The 17,981-nt window shown below is 43.0% G+C and overlaps 1 protein-coding gene across 7 annotated transcripts in view; it reads left to right on the plus strand.

The window, feature by feature from the left end:
* CHD7 (chromodomain helicase DNA binding protein 7) overlaps positions 1-17,981 on the plus strand; it is a 188,535-nt gene that overhangs the window by 83,299 nt on the left and 87,255 nt on the right. Inside the window, exon 1 of one of the 7 annotated variants that reach the window (XM_032316785.1) lies at positions 6,313-6,508. The exons of the other annotated variants lie outside the window; for them this stretch is intronic. The gene's annotated coding sequence lies outside the window, so the exon portion shown is untranslated. Of the gene's footprint in view, positions 1-6,312; positions 6,509-17,981 lie in introns of those variants that run through there. 7 annotated transcript variants of the gene reach the window in all.

The raw sequence follows: 17,981 nt of genomic DNA on the forward strand, positions 1-17,981 counted from the left end.
GGGGAGGAATTAGAGTTGTCATTATACAGATGGCATTTTCTGCCATAAGCCTGGACCATGTTATCTAGAGTGGATGGGTAAGAGAGAAATGTGAGGAGAGGACCCTTGTGCAGTCCCTTATTTCATACTCTACACCAGGAGATCCAGGACAGTATGACGAGAAGAGTAGTCAGGAAGGTGGAACAGCATCCTGGAACCAAGTAGGGAAAGGGTTGCAGGGAGTGAAGGAGTCATCAGTTAATGTCACGTGAGGCTGAATAAGATGAGGACAGAATCTTGCCTGTCTCAGTCTTTATTTTAAAGATTTTATTTTTAAGAAGACTCTACACCCAGTGCTATAGACTTGAACCTATAGACTTGAACCTATAGCCCTGAGATCAAGAGTTATGTGCTCTTCCAGCTGAGCCAACCAGATGCCCTGTACCTGTCTCAGTCTTAGAGGCCCACCTTTTTCATATTCTTATATGCTTCCATACAGCATAATGAATTAATTCTTCTTTTGTTGTTGAATTTTAATAGAAGTCTGCATCCGAGTAGTAGTTCACTGAGAGGTCGTTATAATAGCACTTAGCATCTACCGTGTACTAGGTGGTATTGGCTCCTGAGACACAAAGATGAATAAGAAAATCCCTTCTAAAGTTCTCAGACTTGTAACCTTGGAAGAGAATGCATGTACATTTTTTAGGGCAATGCTCAGCACAGTGAATGTGAATATTGAATGAATAGCATATAAAAGCTAACGATAAAATGGTTATAGTTCATTGGTGGCAAGACTAGGATTAGATTGACTTTTGGTTTCTATTCTCTTTCTTCCAGTGGACATCATTTTTTTTTTAAAGATTTATTTATTTATTTTAGAGATAGAAAGAGAATATCAAGCAGAGAGAATATCAAGATACTTAACCGACTGAGCCACGCAGGCGCCCCAGTGGACCATCTTTAAATGTGAAAAATAGCCATCTTAAAGCTTATGAAAATATTTATGGGAGGTTGTCTGCTTAAAAAACAGCAGTGCTGCACTTCCAAGGTACCACACATTAGTAGAAAGCTTTCAGTCAAGATGAGCAATCAGATTCCCATGACGCTCTTGGATAAGGGATCATACCAGTTTTTGTGCATTGCTTGTTCCACTTTCCTGTTGTCTTCTTTTGCTAAAAGTAAAGGAGAATGAATGTGGCGGGGTGGGGGGCAATTTGGGGAGGGCAGTCTGTGGTATTGCTTGAATTGGCAAGCTAAGCATTTCTTTTAAATTCTTTTAAAAGCATTTCTTTCATCTTTAAAATGGATGTAAATTTTGCAATCCACTTAAGTATATCCTGTTTGCTTAGCTGTTTGGTTGTTTAACACCCCCTGCCCCTGCCCCATCCCCAGCTGCGCCCCACCCCCCCAAGGAAATATGTGCTTTTTTGGTTGTTTTGAATCCCTGTTGGTATACTTGCCATGTGGTCTTGGGGAAGTGCTTATGTTGGTGGTTTCATAATATTTTTACTTCACAACCTTGTAATCAAACATTTTTTTAAAAGTTTAGATGCATGTCTCAGTTGTGTGGAGTTAGTAAAATCTTCAGAAACCCTTGGCCAGGGCTGGTAGAGAGTATCTGCCTGGTAATTCCTCTTGAGGACTGGGGATGCCCCGGTTTCCCTTTGGTAAGAATGTGAGGTTCTGCCTAGACTCCTCTGGATAAGGAATGAGGACTGCCGTACTCCCTTCTTTGACCTTTCAGATCCCATGGGAGGGGGCCTGTCTCCTCTGGGTCTTCACCAATCCTGTATCTTCATGAACTCTCTGTGCAGGTTCTCTCAAAAAGTTCCTCCTCCTCCTCCTCTTTTTTTTTTTTTTTTTTAAAGATTTTATTTATTTGAGAGAGAGAGAGAGAGAGAACATGAGTGGGGATTGGGGGCAAGCAAAGCCTGGCGGGTTCAATCTCAAGACCTTAGGATCATGATCTGAGCCGAAGCCAGACGCTTAACTGACTGAGCCACCCAGGTGCCCCTTAAAAAGTTCCTTCTTAAAAAACAACCTGTCTTCTTCTAGATACAGCCCTTGCTTTCTTCTCCCCAGGCACAGTGAACTGATAATCAGTTCTTTCAGACCTTCTCACCTCCAGGCTTTTGGCCCAGAATAGTCACCTGCAGTTTAGAAATGGCTTCTTCTGCAAAGCCTGTTCTTACCTCACCAGTGTGGGCTCTGGACTGTTCCTCTGTGCCCCCACAGTGGATCATGTCCTCCCCATGTTGTGATCCTTCATCTTGGAAGGCAGTAAAGCACAGTGTTGGACAGTGTGGCCTTGGAGTCCTGGTTCTCTGCCTTATGAGCTGTGTGATCTTGGGTGAACTGCATAGCTTCTCTGGGCCTTAGTTTCCCATCTCTAAAATGAGACTTCTACTAGAACCTGTTAAATCCTGTTGTCAGGAAGATGAAGTGAGGTAATACATGTAGTGTGCTCACAGTTGTAGCTGGCTACACAGAGTGTCTGTAAAGTCTAACTGCTGTCCATGTCACATTGTAATATTGTCACTGCTACTGTAATATTTTTACTGAAATACTCTGCCCCCTCCTGTGTATTCCGAGCTGAGTGAGATCGTTTCTGTCTGTCATCTTCTTTTGTACCCTCAGTGCATGGCACATGTATTCTGAGGGTGTTTGTCCAGTGTGGTATGCTGCGGCAGGTGTGGGAGAGAAGAGGTCTGGGAGCTGTGGGGAGAATGACATTCAGGAACCCCCTGTGGAGGAGACACCTCCTGGGCTGTGTCGTGTCTGACAGGTGGAAGGCAGCCGGGCCTGAAGGTCAGTGGGCAGCTGCTCCGAGGGCTCCGGGGAGGGTATGTGGGGAAGGTGAGGCTGCACGGGTGGGGCCAGCAAAGAAGCTGAGCAGTGCCCCAGGCAGTGCTGTCCAGGGGGACAGGATGTGAGCCACATGTGTCATGTAAAATTGTCTAGTCACATAAAAAAACAACAATAGTGAAAATGATTTTATAATATTTACAAAATATTTTTTCAGCATGTAATATTTGTATATTCTTTCAACAAATACTATTTAATATACAAATCTGAACGAGATAGAGGTCGTTTCCTTTTGCTGCTGCTGCTGTTTGAACTCTTTGAGCCCTGGTGTCATTTTACCCCTCTCAGGGCAGACCTGCCACATCCCAGGTGCTTGGTAGCTGCTGTCTGCCAGTGGGGGCAGCGGATGGCCTCAGCCTCAGGAGGACTGGGTTGAGAGGTAACGGGTCTGGAACTGAGACAGCAGCAGTGTGCATGGAAAGGTTGAGGAGGGGGAGTAGGACCACCATGCTGCCCTCTTGGGTACTCTGTGAGCGGTGGCTAAACTGCTGGGCTGAAGAATTCAGGAAAAAGAACACGAGATTTTTTTGTTTGTTTTCAGGAATCAAGGGGCGGGAGGTTAGGATGGTGAGTTAGGTTTTGGCGCTGGAGGTTTAGAGTAGGACCTTGGACTCCGTGGCTCAGAGCTTCATCTGGGGCTGTGTGATCTTGGGGCCTGGCAGGTGGAACGGAAGCTCTGTGGCACACCCAGCACCCGCTCCCTGGACCAGCCATTTCCCCCTCTTCCCACCGCCCATTCAGGTGTCCTCTCTGGTTCTCCCCCTCTCTCTGGTTCAAGTACTCCCTTCGAGGACTTCAAGGGAAGATAGATGATCAGCCCCACACCCCCACCAGTAGATGGGTTGTGGTCAGAGCCAGCAGGAGAAGCATATATGTGTCAAAATTTGCAAACATGTTTCAACCTTCCATCTAAAATGACTGAGAAGTGTTTTGCAGTTTGTAAGCCATTAGAGTTTTAAAGTTTATTTTAAAATGTACACACTCTTAAATTCTAAGCTATTTTTGATACAAAGTATAATAGTTCAGCAATTCCTAGAAAAGGTACTGTTTTCATTTTTAGAGGTCAAACTGAGAATTTTCTAGGTCTCTTTCCAGGGAGTGCTTCTGTTGGGCACTGTCTCTGTGGGAATGAGATGAGTGATCGCAGTGAGTTCACAGTAGAGAGGCAGTGCTTGTCGTCTGTTGAGTCTTACTTAGGATAGTCAGAGGTGAGGTGATGATCTCACCCATCCATCCATCCATTCATTCATTCATTCATTCGTCAGTGAATGTTGTGCATTTACAATGTGCCAGTCACTGTGAGGCTGTAGAGGTATAAAAATAAGCTGTTCTCCCTTTAAAAAAGCCCCAGTTACACAGGAATGTAACTGCAATGAAGAGAGAGAAATGCAGACTTGTATGGGATTAGGTACTTAATTATTTCAGGGCCAAGAAGAAAAGGGATGGTTGAATCAGGGAAAAAGAGTGCTGGAGAAGTTTGTGCAGACAGAACCCAGGCCTTGCTGAAGGACCACAGACGTTTCAGCCTTGCCTTGGACCAATCAGTCCAGTGTGCATTATGTGTGCCCACACTCTTTAGGTCCACGGTGGCCAAAGGCATTCTTCTGGGTACCACGGAGGTGCAGCAGCTCTGAGGTGTGATGGTGGAGGGCGGGGGATGGCTGTGTAACATCCAAGTGAGGCTTGGGGAGACTCTGACATTGACTCCGTGGTTGCTCAGCCTGCGGTGTCAGTCTCCGTTTTAGGTGTTAGGGACACGTACACGCGTACACGCACACATGCACACACTGTGTATACATAGAAACAGGAGCATAACGTGCTTTCCTTCGGGGCTGTAGTGCAGAGGGCTAGAAGGATCGCACAGTAAGTAGTCAAGCAATGTGGTAAGTAGTCCTTGGCCTCAGAAGAGTGTTTGATCAGGCCTCAGGAGGAGATTATGTTTAGTTATATTTCGAAGATTGAGTAGGAATGGGCATTCCAGGCAAGGGGGTGACACATCTACAGTCACTAAGTTGGGAGAGAGCAAAGTGTGTTCTGTGACTGTATTTGTTAGCCTGCACCGGCGCATGTGTTAGGTGCAGAGAGCAGAGGTGATGGGAAAGATGGAGCCGGCAAGGACCCTGGCCAGCCACACTGGGAGTCTCTGTTTTAAATGCCGTTGGTGGGGATCGTTGACAAATTGTATGAGCAAAGCAGCACAGGTAGTTTGTGTTTTTGAACGATCTCTCTATCCCCATACAGAGAGCACACGGAAGAAGGTGAGCCCAGCGGCAGGAGGAGTGGGAAGGAGAAGTGTGGGTAGGGTCCAGTGAGGGAGAGGGACAGACAAGGTTGGTGAGTGGGAGTCATAGTGACAGTAACCAAGATAGGAAAGCAAGCTGGTGGAATAAAATGCGTTGGATTTTTGGGCTGCTGATTTTAAGGTGCTGAAAGAAAATCGAGTCCCAGGTAGAATCAAGTATCTGGATTTGCTGCAAATGAGGGAGGAATGGTCAATGACGAGGTGTAAGGTGAATACTGGTGTGGTAGCACAGAGGTTTCCCTTCTCCAACTTTGATTTTTTGAAAAATTTTAAAGCTATAGAAAAGTTGAAGGAATAATGCAATGAGCTCCTGTTTGTCCTTTCCCTAAAATTGCCAAGTATTATCACTGTGTTATATTTGTGTTTGTCTGTTACTGCCTAAACCATCCTGAAGGAAGCCAAGGGAGATAGCCATGGAGGTTTTGGGTAAAGAGCTCCGAGGGCAGAGGCAGTTTGTGCAAAGGCCCTGAGGTAGAAGGGCCTTTGTCCTTTGTTGTTTGTCTGTAAATAAGGAATCTATGCAGTTGGGAGTGGAAGAGCACAAAGGAGGATTATAGGAGATGAGATCAGGGAAGCGTCAGGAGTCCATATCATTCACATCGTTTAAGGTCTTGTAGGCCATGGCAAGGACTCTAGATTTTACTGTGAATGAAATGAGCAAATTTTGGAGGTTTTGAAGAGAGCTGTGACATAGTCTGATTTACATTTCTAAAGGATCCCTCAGACTGTGCAGCAAATAGACTGGGGTGGAGGACAAAGTTAGAAGCCAGGTGTTAGTTATAGAGGATGAGGAAGGATATAGAGGATGATGTATACAGACAAGGTCTTGCAGTCCCTGGACCAGGAGATTATTGGGAGAGTGGAAGGGGCAGCCAACGGGACTTAACAGATTGGATTGAAGGAGACTAAGTGAAGAGTCAGGGATGACTTCATGTTTTTGGCTTCTTCTGCTGGTAGAGTAATAATGTATGGCATTGGAGTTTGGTGGACAGAATTAAGGATTTGTTTCAGAATGCATTAAGTTTGAGATGCTTGTTAGGACATCGAAGTGAATATATCAAGTAGACAGTTGGATAGAGAGGTGTCGAGTTCAAGAGCATGGTCTGGGCTCAGAAAGAACTATGGGTTTCATCAGTCTGTAGGTGCTCTGTAAAGCAGTGGAACCTGAAGAAAGGAGGAAGCCTGCATGGAGCGGAGATCCAAACATGGAAGCTTGGAGCATCTCAGAAGTCTCTTGTGGAAGAAGTTGACGAGAAACTGGCCAAGAGCGAGCCTGCAAGGCAGGAGGGAGAGGACTGTCCTGGAGGTGGAGATCGCGTGAAGAAGCTCGGAGTGGGAAGTTGTGTCAGGTCCTGCTGTGAGGTGAGGAGCACTGAGAGGGAGAGGAGGCATTGGAGATCACCTTGATGAGAATATTAGAGTGGCTACATAGAGCAAAGATGGCAGTGAACGGAAGGAGGAGGAAGACAACAAATATGGTCACTGTCCTGAGGATTCTGCCCAAAGGGGAGCAGAAAAGATGGCAAGAGCCGGAGGAAGATGTGGGGTCAAGTAAGGGTCGATAAATATTTGAAAAACTGAATGGGCTGTGGAAGGATGCCGTCGGTGGAGAGAAGAGTGTAAAGGTGACAGGCAGATCCGGAAGTGGGTTGGCAGATAAATTTGGAGGCTAGAGCTACTTGGTTCTTTGTGGCAGACTTCTGGAAGGGGCCACGTAGACTTCTCTGAATTACTGAAGAGTGTTCCCTGTCCGGGAGTGGCTGGAAGCCAGCCTGGAGTTTGGCTTGAACTGGTGTCTCCTGGCTCGCGAGGCTCCCAGGGCTCTGGTAGTGCCCGTCAGTGCTGCTGCAGCCTGCGTCCTCAGCTGGGCTGTGGGGGGTTCGGGTCCCCGGCACTTCCTTCCTTCCTTCCCTCAGTTCAACTCTGCCCCCCTGCCCAGAAGTGTCAGCACACTGTTTCCGGATGAGACAGCGTCAGTTTCTTGGGGCTCATGCTGAATGACTTGGGGTTTTTGTTCTTTCTGCCTTACCCGTGCTTCCCCTTCCCTGTCACCTTTCCGTGGTTTATTTGTTGTGGATCTTCAGCTTCAGAGGTGTGCAGACATGAATGCATTTTGTATTCCAAACATTATTATTCTGTGCAGACGGAGATGTTTAAGACACATTACTTTAGGGCCGTTAGATTGAGCAGAAGCTAAGCTTACTGCGGGAAAACCTAGCAGATGTTACATGTCTGTGAAATGAGATTCTCTAGTATTGGAATACTGTTCTGAGAGTTTCCCTTTTTTACAGGAACGGAAATTGTACACTTAAACATTTTGTTACAGTAATTTGGGTCTATCTTATTTAATTTTGTGCTGGCTAATGCAGGTTTTCACATCGGTTTTACTCATTTTTTTGTATTTATCTGAGAAACTCTCTTAGTATTTCCTTCTGAAACCATCTTCGTTTTCTAGCTCCATCTTTACAAACACTCATTTCTTTTTAAAGACAAGTTGCAGTAGCTGTGGTTTGAGCAGGACTGAAGTCAGGCTGTAACAGCAGACCCGAGCTGCGGAGTTAGGTGGGATTTTATAGATCAGTGCGTCCGGCTTGTCCGTCTCACAGATCTTGAGATGATTGTTTTCCCACTTGATTGTTAAAGCCCCACAGAGTAAATGGTCAAACACCAACCCTAATACTGAATCCTTGGGTCCATCCTGCTGTTCTTCCTTCTGACAACCTGTCTAAAAAGAGCTGCTAGCACAGAAAGGAATCTGCCCAAGTGCGCGTCTGGCGCTCTCCGTCTAATGCTGGCGTACTCAGTGGGGGCTGCGGACCCGCATAACCCTGAGGACCTTGGCCATCTGGGCCGCGACCACTCCGGCTGCCCCGCCATCCCTCTTAGTTTGGTCTTTCCTGGTTGGAGGTAAATCCGTTCTGCGTGTTGTTTCCTGTTTGCCAGCTGTCCCTGGAGATGATGGTGGTAACGGATACAAAAACTTGAGAGGCTGTTCCTAAGATCATTTCTATTTACATTTCTGAGTTTGCTATAAGAGAAGCTTAAAGAGAACATCTTTAGGTTCTTGAATTAGAGAAGTGTTAGCAGACATATGATTATTATGTTTTGTAACCACAGATCTTATTACCCTAATACTTTGAAATAGTAATGTTATAAAATATCATGAAAAATCTCCACTCCTTTGTTGGTGGATGTTCTGTATTGCTGAAATGCACCATCTTATTGTGAATAGTTAATTATTTGTTCCCCTGAATTGTACTTTGAAAGTACAATTTATATTTATATTAAAATATAAATACTCACATTTTAGGTACAAATGAGGATTTTGTCAAAAGTCATCTCAAGTTACACATTTTCAAAACATGGATTTTTTAAATATAAAAAGTAAAAGTAGAAACAAGTTGCCTAAATATAAATTGTTACATAGTAGCCTCATTGAAGCATTTTCAAATTGTTCAAATATTTTCAAATAGACACAAGTATCTAAGAACTATAAAGAAGGCTGCTGAGTGGATGTTGACAGTAAGACACAGGGTAAATCAAACGGCAGTTTAAACTAAAACAGCTTAGTTCAGAGGGTACTGCTGTTTTATAACCATATTTAAAAATTTGTTCCTCTTTTACTCCCTCAAACGGAGTTCAGGGATATAATGGATCCCATTATAGGTAAAAGGTCTGTGACTCAGCCATCGAGCTACTCAAACTCTTGGCTGTTTTAATTGCCACCATTAAAGCTTTAGTACTTTTATCTCATAAAAATAGATATCATTGATGTAAAATGTGTGCCTGTTGAAGATACATTTGTACCTCTGCCCTGATGGTTAGCTAATCATCCATTTGTGTTTGAAGTTAGTTAGATTTTTATGCAGATGGGAACTTGACATAGATCAGTGATTTGTTCAGATTTAGTCACTTAATTAAGGAAAAAAATGCCATGTAGTAATAAGGATAATGCCTAGCTAGAATATTTTCCCAAAAGAAACTTGCTTTGTTTTGGCTTGCATTTTAACTACATTTAATTGATGGAAGGATGGTGGACTTTTACCAAGCTTTGTCTTGAACCCAAGAGAGTAATAATGTTTCTCTAATCTAAATGCTGTGACTTTAACAATTCAAGGGAAATATAGAAGTCACTTTCTTGTGACACATCTGTGTAAACTTAACTGTGGTAATTGGCAGTATTTCTCTGCCCATCTTCTGCAAAGGGGAAGATATCAAGGTGTGAAGGAAACTCCAAGAACACAGCAGGAACTAAATGTTAAAATGGGAAAAGCTACTTTGTTCTGGGCTTTTCCCTCCAGTATGCTAGGGAGTCATAGTCATTCATTATTCATATTGCTTTGCACAAACAAGGTACAATGTATTCATCTAAAATGAGTACATCTCAAGAAAGTTTAAGTTCCCAATTACTATGTACACACGTATTTCTCTGTAGTATAAACAGAAGAGCAAAAAATTGGTGGGGCAGTTCATTAAGTTATTTTCTGTTCTACAGCCGTAATTACAGAATTGTATTCAGATAAGAAAAAAAAATCTGACTTTATAAAAGGGACTCAAATCTGAAACAGTTCTGAAACTAAAACCTACCCACACAAAGCATTTGTGAGCTTAATATACATAACCAGGCTTCTGTTCTTGCCCAGCTGTGTAGATTCAATTATAATAATTTTCTCAGTTGCATAACATTGCTGTTTGTTTATTACTGCGTTATTAGTCAGTGAATGAACCTCCCTCTTTTTGACCCCTCAGCAGTGTTTATAAAATACTTAATTGCCTTGGTATCTTCTGTTTCATGTGTAATTCCAGCTGGAAGGAGTCATCGGGACACCATCCCCTTTAAGTGTTAAACAGACTGTTTCTAATATGCAATAAAATTTCTTTTAAAATATCTGGAACCTTTAATATTGTTTATAGTACAGTTTCTTACATTTTTTACTTGAAAATTGAGTGGTTTTCTTAGAAAAATCCTTGTGATGATCTCTATGGCAGTTAACTGTGAAACAGTGTTGGGCTCCAGCCTTCCTGAAGCAGCCACCTTCTCTGAGTCATCTGAGCAGGTCCCAGTGCCCCCAACACTCCTTCCCTTCTCTGCACCCCACCCCACCCCACCCCACCCCATCGTTACCTTACCCCCAGCTCTCCTGCCATCTCATCCTCCTGCGTCCTGGAGTGTGGCAGCGGCAGGGATTAGGCAGCTGGTATGATGGCTGAGACGCAGGCTCTGCAGAGAGGTTGCCTGGGTTTAACCCTGACTCCTCTTCTAACCAGCTTTTTGTGAACTTTGGCAAATGTTTTGATCTCTTTGTGTGCCTTGGTTTTCCTGTGCATGGGATGGGGTAGTTTCCCAAGGTGCTTGTGAGCCCAGAACAGTGCTTGGCACCAAAGTTCTCAGCCTTAGCTGCAGTGGCAGCTTCACAAAGGTATACAGAAATACTGGGGTGCTGTCTGTCGTTATGTGGAAGGATCAATGTCTAGCATGAGAAGAGGGGTCATTTGTTGTTTATTGCTGTGTAACAAATTACTGCAAATTTCATGGATAAGACAACACCCCTTTCTTATCCCCTAGTTTCTGTGAGTCAGGGTTTGAGCACAGCTTCACTGGTCCTCTGCTCGGGGTTGCAGCAAGGCTACAGTCAGGTGCAAGGACTGTGTTCTCATCTGGAGACTCGACAGGGGAAGAATCCATCTCCCAGACCATTCTGGCTGCTGGCAGAATTTGTTTGCCATGACTGTATGTTGAGGGGCTTTAGCTCTTGCTGCCTGTCACTTGGGGCTGAGCTCCCCTCCTAGAGGCTGCCTGCTGTTTCTCAGCATGCTGGGTTCCCCCACTGTGGCCCCCTCACTCTGGTCACTTGCTCCCTGGGTGCCAGCAACAGAGAGTCTCTGACCTTCATAGAGAGCCCACATCCTCTTTACAAACCTTCCCTAGTTAAGCAAGGCTTACCCAGGAAAAACCCTTTGAGTAACTTCAAACCAACTGATTTGGGACCTTAATCACAACTACAAAGTCCCATGACTTTTGCTGTGTTCTGTTGCCTGGAAGACACAGGTCCCCTCTCCAGCCGGAAGGTGGAAATCCTTCAGCCATCTTAGGATTCTGTCTCCTATAAAAAGTGAAGAAATTTTTATAGGACCAAAGTAGTTTATCATTAAGCCATTTATAGCCAACTGAATTTGCTAGACTCAGTCTCTGGGTTCTGGAGAACTTGCCTGCCTGGAGTGTATAAATTAGCTTTATCACTGACCTCCTTATAAATTGATTTTTTCCCCTCAAAGATTGTTCTATTTCCATTTCTACATGAACCCTTGGGACTGGCCAGTGCTAGAGACACACCTTCCTTTCAGTCTACTGAGTTTGACTTTTTAAATTCATAGGAATAGCATAATAAGTTACATATAATACTGACATTTATAGAGTGGTGGAAACTTAAATGCAAACTTGGTATCAGTTGCTTTTCCAGAGCCAAACTGCATACGTTTCACCTTTCCAGTTCAAGAATCAAATTTGTTGTTGGGTATACCAGTGACAGCAAAGTGCACTGTTAGTGTACAGTAAAAAGTTACTGAAGTGAACTTAACTATTTTAGTATGCAAGTTTGGTCTTCATCCTTAAGTGTCTTTGAATAGGATTTATTTCTGCAGAACAGTTGCCCCCTCTAGAAGCACTGTTTTGTGTTTTGCTGAGTTTGATCCCAGGTAAGCTGGGTTGCTTTGGGTCTGGAGGTCTGCTGCCAAATTCCAGCCCCCAGACACCTCTTTAGAACTGCAGGCACCTGAGAGCTAACTTGAAATAAGGAAGACAAACGCCTGTGAACTGGGAATTTGTTCTGTAGCTTCTCATTCACTGAGACTTACTGAGTTGAGCCTGCTAAGGAAAACACTGTGCAAAGAGGTGAAGAAAAGAAAGAAAAAAGAGGGAAGGGAGACACAATAAAATGAACTCATTAAGGCCCCTGAGCAAATTCGTTATCTTTCCTACTTTTACTTCTAGAGAGTAATGTCTGGTAAAAGATAATACTTGATGTTTTACTTGATGATATTTGATGTTTTACACAGTGAGGAACTGTGAGCAATTCAGAACAGGAGGCTGAGGGTATGACTGTGTCTTACTTAGACTCTTTGAACGGGTGTATATTTTAGTTTGCTTGTTGTAAGTCAGCTGCACCATGATACCCTGCCTTTTTTGGGCATTTCTGCTGTGGGAATTGGGTGTAGTTTTTTGGGGGAAGCAGGCCTGCTTTCCCCGGGGGGTGGGGGCACCCTCGTGCTTGTGGCCTCGGAGACCTGGGAAGCGCTTCACCATTTACTGTGTTAGGCTTTGGAGTGTGTTAAATTTGAGGTGGTTTCTGTTTTTCCCCTGGCCAGAGTAGCAGTAGGTTCTGTTGGCCCCCTCTCCATTTCCTTTTATCAGAAGAACTTCAGGGATAGGAGAGTCTTCTGACCAGGAATGCAGTCTGATTACCTCTATATACTTTTTGGAAAGCTAACACATGTAAAAACATAATTCAAGTCTTGTATAAACAATTAGGCTAATTTTTCCAAGCATTTATGAAGCAGTAGAGGTACATCAAAAGTATGTTCAGTTTACATCAGTTCAACTCTATGCCCTAGGGTGTGTGTGTCGGCGGGGGGGGGGCATGCACGCATTTGTATAAACACGTTATTTCAAGTACGTGGTCCTTAGATACAAACCTATTACTTCACCTGGTGCTTTTCCTAAGAAGTAGAGTGATGTGTTACCAAACTGGGGAAATGAACTGTGTTAGATTCCTTGAAATATAGTAGATTGAATTTTTTTTAAATCATATAAGCTATTCTTTTTAAGTGGCTTTGGGAAAATTTTCAGAGCAGGGCAGAAAGTGGGCTAATTTTCTTCCTGTTCCTCGAAAACCCCATTCATTCTCGGTGACAAAAAAGCAGATTGATTGACTTGAATTCAGCTTCTTTCCGACAGAGTGATTTTGATGCTCAAACGGGATAATGTTTGTGAGCAGCAACCTGAATGCCAGTTCCTAGCCACACTTTTATCTTTGGGCAGAAAAGTTAGTGATTTTCCAGAGCTTTAGTTCAGAGTTAAACTAGAGCTCTCTTCTAATCCTTTGAAGGCAGAAGTCCCAAATTTTATAGTAAATTAAAAGCCATTTTCACCTGTAGATTAGTGTTAGGCTCTTAAAAGTAAGGCCTTTTATGGTTTTGGAGGAAGACAACAAGTAGCTTCCTGGGCTTGGAGAAGCCCTCCTCATCCTCTGGGCGAGTCTGAGCACGTCCCACTGGCTGGTAGCCACCACATCGGGATTACCGTCCAGGGTTGGCCTCTTTCTAGCTGTGTCACTGAAGCCGCAGTTTCCTCATTTATAAAAAAGCAAGAATGTCACCCACCTCGGCAAACTCATGTGGTTATTACAGGCACTGAAGGAGAGGAAGGTTGTGAATTGAAATGCACATGTAACTGTATAGTACATGGTTGAAAAACCTCATTTGGTATCGTGTCTGGGGCTGGCTTCAGGACTTCCTGTCAGTCAGGCTGTTGTCTCTCCCCTAACTCCAGGGCTATTCCTTGATGCTCTTCCCTGTCACCCTGAGTGGGGCCAGCTGGAGGCAGCATTGCAGGTACCCAGCAGGGTTCCAGCCTGCACTAGAACCCGTGTCTCCCTGAGGCCACCTCCCGCCTCTGCGGGTCATTCCCAGCAGAGTGTGACTGCCTGCACAGAACAGAGACAGGGAAAGGGAGATGGCCAGAAGGGCAGCGATGGGGTGGCCTGGAGGGAGGTATGGTGCACAGATGCCCCTTTGTCCAATGGGAGGGAGTCTGCTGTGCTCAGGGTCTCACAGACACTTGGAAAGGATTTAGCATTGGTGGAATTTCACTGCTCTGTTACTCTAGCTAAAGTGACTGTAGAAACACTACAGGAGAGCCTTACAAATGAGAGATGTAGTCTGACTGTTCCTGTGGTATAGTTTTACTCCTACATAGAGGATGGGCAGTATTCAGTATCCAGTGTGAACTATTTAATATTAAATGTAACATGATTGCTTGGCTCTTTATTTTCATTATTTTGGACTCCACTTATATTCAAAATGTGTTTATAATTTAGATGCCATTAAAGTGGTTCATGTTAATTTGCAGCTATTTAAGATTTTGTTTGTATGACACGTCTATTCTAAGGGTGGATTAAAAACACAAGCAGAAAACTGAAGTTTTGGAAATGCCTTCAGATGATTTTTAAATGAGATATTTCAGCAGTAATTAAAATTTTCAGTTCTAGAATTTAATGGTTCTGAAGCACTCATAAAGATGACTCAACATTCATTATATTTAACTCGGTAATTATTTTGACTCTATCCAACAAAAATTATACAAGTCGTCTTTATATGATTATACCAATATTCCTATTTTATTCCTACCCGTGACTTAAATTAAGCATAAAAGAAACTGCCAATTCAGTGCAGCGTTTGACCACATTTTATATAAAATTAGCTTTGTTTATAGAGTTACACGCTATATTGTAAAATATTTGATAACCACTCTTTGAGATACATAGACACATGCGCACACATACTCTCCCCACCCCAGAGAAGCAGAGGAATTTTCCCCACTTTAGCTGTATTGGTATAATCCGAAGTGTATCTTGAAGAACATTTTTATTCAAGGTATTGTTAGAAAAAAAGGATGGAGTGGTTAAGTACCTTTAGGAGCACCCTGCACATTAATCCGCCACTCAAGGTAGTAAGGGCTGGAACTTTTGCAGTAAAGAAAACTACTTATTTGGTTAGCCCAGGATTCTCTAAACTTATGTGACCTGAGTCATCTTTTCATGTACAACTTTTTAATATCCAAAACTTTAAAAATGTTGTTTTACACATCTTGCCTTTCCAGTTCATATGACTCACAAACTTGATAATTATGCATTTGGGTGTTTTTGTTCATAAAGGTACTCATTCAATAAATCATTGTTCCTGGAAATTAAGAATGAGCTGAATAAAACTAACTGACATTTAAAGGCTTGACCTCAAGGCCCTGACTCTAATACCAAATTTAGCCAAGCAGAAAATAGTCCAACCTTTAATTGTCATCTGAAGAATATTTTTATACTTATTTTTAATTTTAATTTTTTAAAAAAGATTTTACTGATTTACTTGGGAGAGACTGAGAGCGGGAGAGCGAGCGAGCGCAGCAGAGAGAGAGGGAGAAGCAGGCTCCCCACGGAGCAGGGAGCCTGATGTGGGGCTGGATCCCAGGACCTGGGATCCTGACCTGAGCGAAAGGCAGACACTTAACTGATGAACCACCCAGGGGCCTCATACTTGTTTTATATCAAATAGTCATAGTTGAGAAGTGTATCACTTGACTCTTGAAACTCCTGTCTGCTCCTCCATAAACAGGGCTTCACAGGCTTGCTTGTCATACATTATATATGCTTTCAGTCACCTGATCTCAGGCATGAGTTGTCGTTCAGGCCCATGGAAGAAGTGACCTTTGGCCAGCACCAGGCCACTTTCAGGAAGCCCCCTTAGTGTCAGCCCAGGTCAGGTGCCCTGCTTCCCCCCACTGGTACCGTGGCTGGCTTGTTTACTGTTGTATCCCTAAATATTTGTTGAATGAACAAATGAATTGGACACCAGATACTGAGTGCATCTTCTTTTTCTCAGTGTCACTGACAAGAAAAGGGTGGTTCAACAGGACTCACGGAGCCTTTGCTAAGTGCACCCTGTGTGCTCTTTTGGCTGAAGACTGAGCTTCAGTTTTCATACTGGAATTCCTTTTTAAAAGAGTGTCAAGGGACCAAGAACCTGGGGAGTGATACTGGAAAAATAAAAGTGAAGCGCGTCAATAAAAGAGGTGTTTCCAAAGCCACCAAAAAACAAAACCAAAATCTAAAAAGGAAGCAAATAGTACTTTTCAATCTTAAGTGAACACTTTGTATTTTTACAAATCATTGAAATCATAGTTTAGCATGTTTTAAGTTTGTATCTGTCGTTCCTTTAGCCTTGGGTGGCCCGCGGCTTCTCCCCCAGAACCTCAGGTTCTCTGAGAGCACAGATAGCTCCCTTTGGCTCAATGTGCAGGGAAGGGACATGCTCCCAGAAGTGCGATGTCGTTACTACAAAGTAGCATTTCGATTTTAGATTTGTTTGTATCACTCAGTAAGTACAATGTTTTGCCCTTGCTGTCCCGCATTACTGAACATTGTTTGCAGAGCTTATACCTGTTGGAAACACTGCAGTGTTACTCTCACGTGGCTCGTGCCTGTTACTTGACATTGCTACCATTTTGAGGCTTTATGGATGTAATTAAGGCAAAACATGAGTAAATAAGGTAGCTTTTAAGCCAGGCCAAGCTGATGAATGTTGGATGGAAAGCATCCCTGAGGTAAATGAAAAGTTTCCTTTTAGGTACTTTCTCCTTTTCTTGCGAATGCTCCTGAATACTTTGGGTCTCGTTTGATTGAAGGTGAGAGAAGGGTTGCCTTCACTTCTTCATCTCTGCCCTCCTTTGGTTAACTTTGCATCTTGTCTATTCTGCGGTTTTACATAAGGTGACTTGCTTCTGTGTTTGCCTGGTGTGTACATTTTGAACAGTGGAGTTAAGGATAAAAGTGATTATCTTTAGGTTCTGGTAATTTTTTTGACAAGATACACGTATACACACCTTGAATCATTTTTGTTTACCGTTTAAATATTAGTCATGCTGTTTTAGTTCTGGAAGTCCATGGCACCATCCTTACAAATCCCATAATATTCCAACAGGCACATGGAATTGCGGTAGAAAATGTGTCAACTGCAAAGTCCTATGGTGTGTATTTAAAAATACCTTTGGTATCTAACATTCTCCACGTTGCTCTAATAAATGAGGGGTTTTGGCAGTGCCCTATATGGTAATATCAGATGTTAATGGCATTGATTACCTGTCAGGCAGTGGGAATTGATGGGAAAATGTCCGCTGTAAAATTAAATAGCATTAGAGAAGACTGTACCATGCGTGGGGAGGGGGGGCACGGCTGGGCCTGGGAGACTTTGTCAGGGTATTACTGTGAGCTCCAGGTTTTTTCCCCCACATGATTAAGGCAGGCCATCTGTTCTTTGTTAAATGTTTACAAAAACAGCTTTTCTCTAAAAGATTTAAGGAGATGTGGGTCTGGTAAACACTATAATATTTCTGAGCACCTTTTTCACCCTATCTCATATAGTACCAAAACATAATTCTGCTGCATATCAAACAGGATTAATACTTTTTTGTATTTACTCTTTATGTTTTTTCCTTCTTATGGAAGATTAAAAATTTTAAGGGATACTAATTTATGGCTTCATTTATTACCGGAAGGAGCATCTAAAATCATTTGTATGCTAAAATGTGTAGATAAATTTTCAGTCTTTTTGTATTAGATGCTCTGTGCTTTTTCGAGTTCATGAATGTGTACCAGGTATTTCTCATTAGAAGCTGGCACTTTGTTGCTGGGGTTAATGCCATGCAGATTAAAGCAAGGTATGCATACGTGGGATTAATTCACCGTTCTATGCTTGAAGCTTTGTTTACTGGTGGACTTGCTCTTTCCATCCCTTTCCAGGAAGTACTTTTTCTTCCATTTCCTGAAAAATAGTTTGTCCCAAATAAGTTTGACCTCTAAGTCTCTTAGAAAAAAAAAAAAAAGGCTTTTTCCTTTTTCCTTACCTTGGAAATAACAGGTAACAATTAACTAGACTTCAGCTGAATTTTAGTCACACAGTTAAATCAGACGCTGTGAATTCTCAGGTAATGGGAACATGGACGGCACCTTGGTTGATGTGTGTTGAGTGTGTGTGTGAGGGGGAAAGGCAGGACAGAGGGTGACTTCTT

This window comes from Mustela erminea, chromosome 16 (genome assembly GCF_009829155.1).
Source record: "Mustela erminea isolate mMusErm1 chromosome 16, mMusErm1.Pri, whole genome shotgun sequence".
Lineage (NCBI taxonomy): Eukaryota > Metazoa > Chordata > Mammalia > Carnivora > Mustelidae > Mustela > Mustela erminea.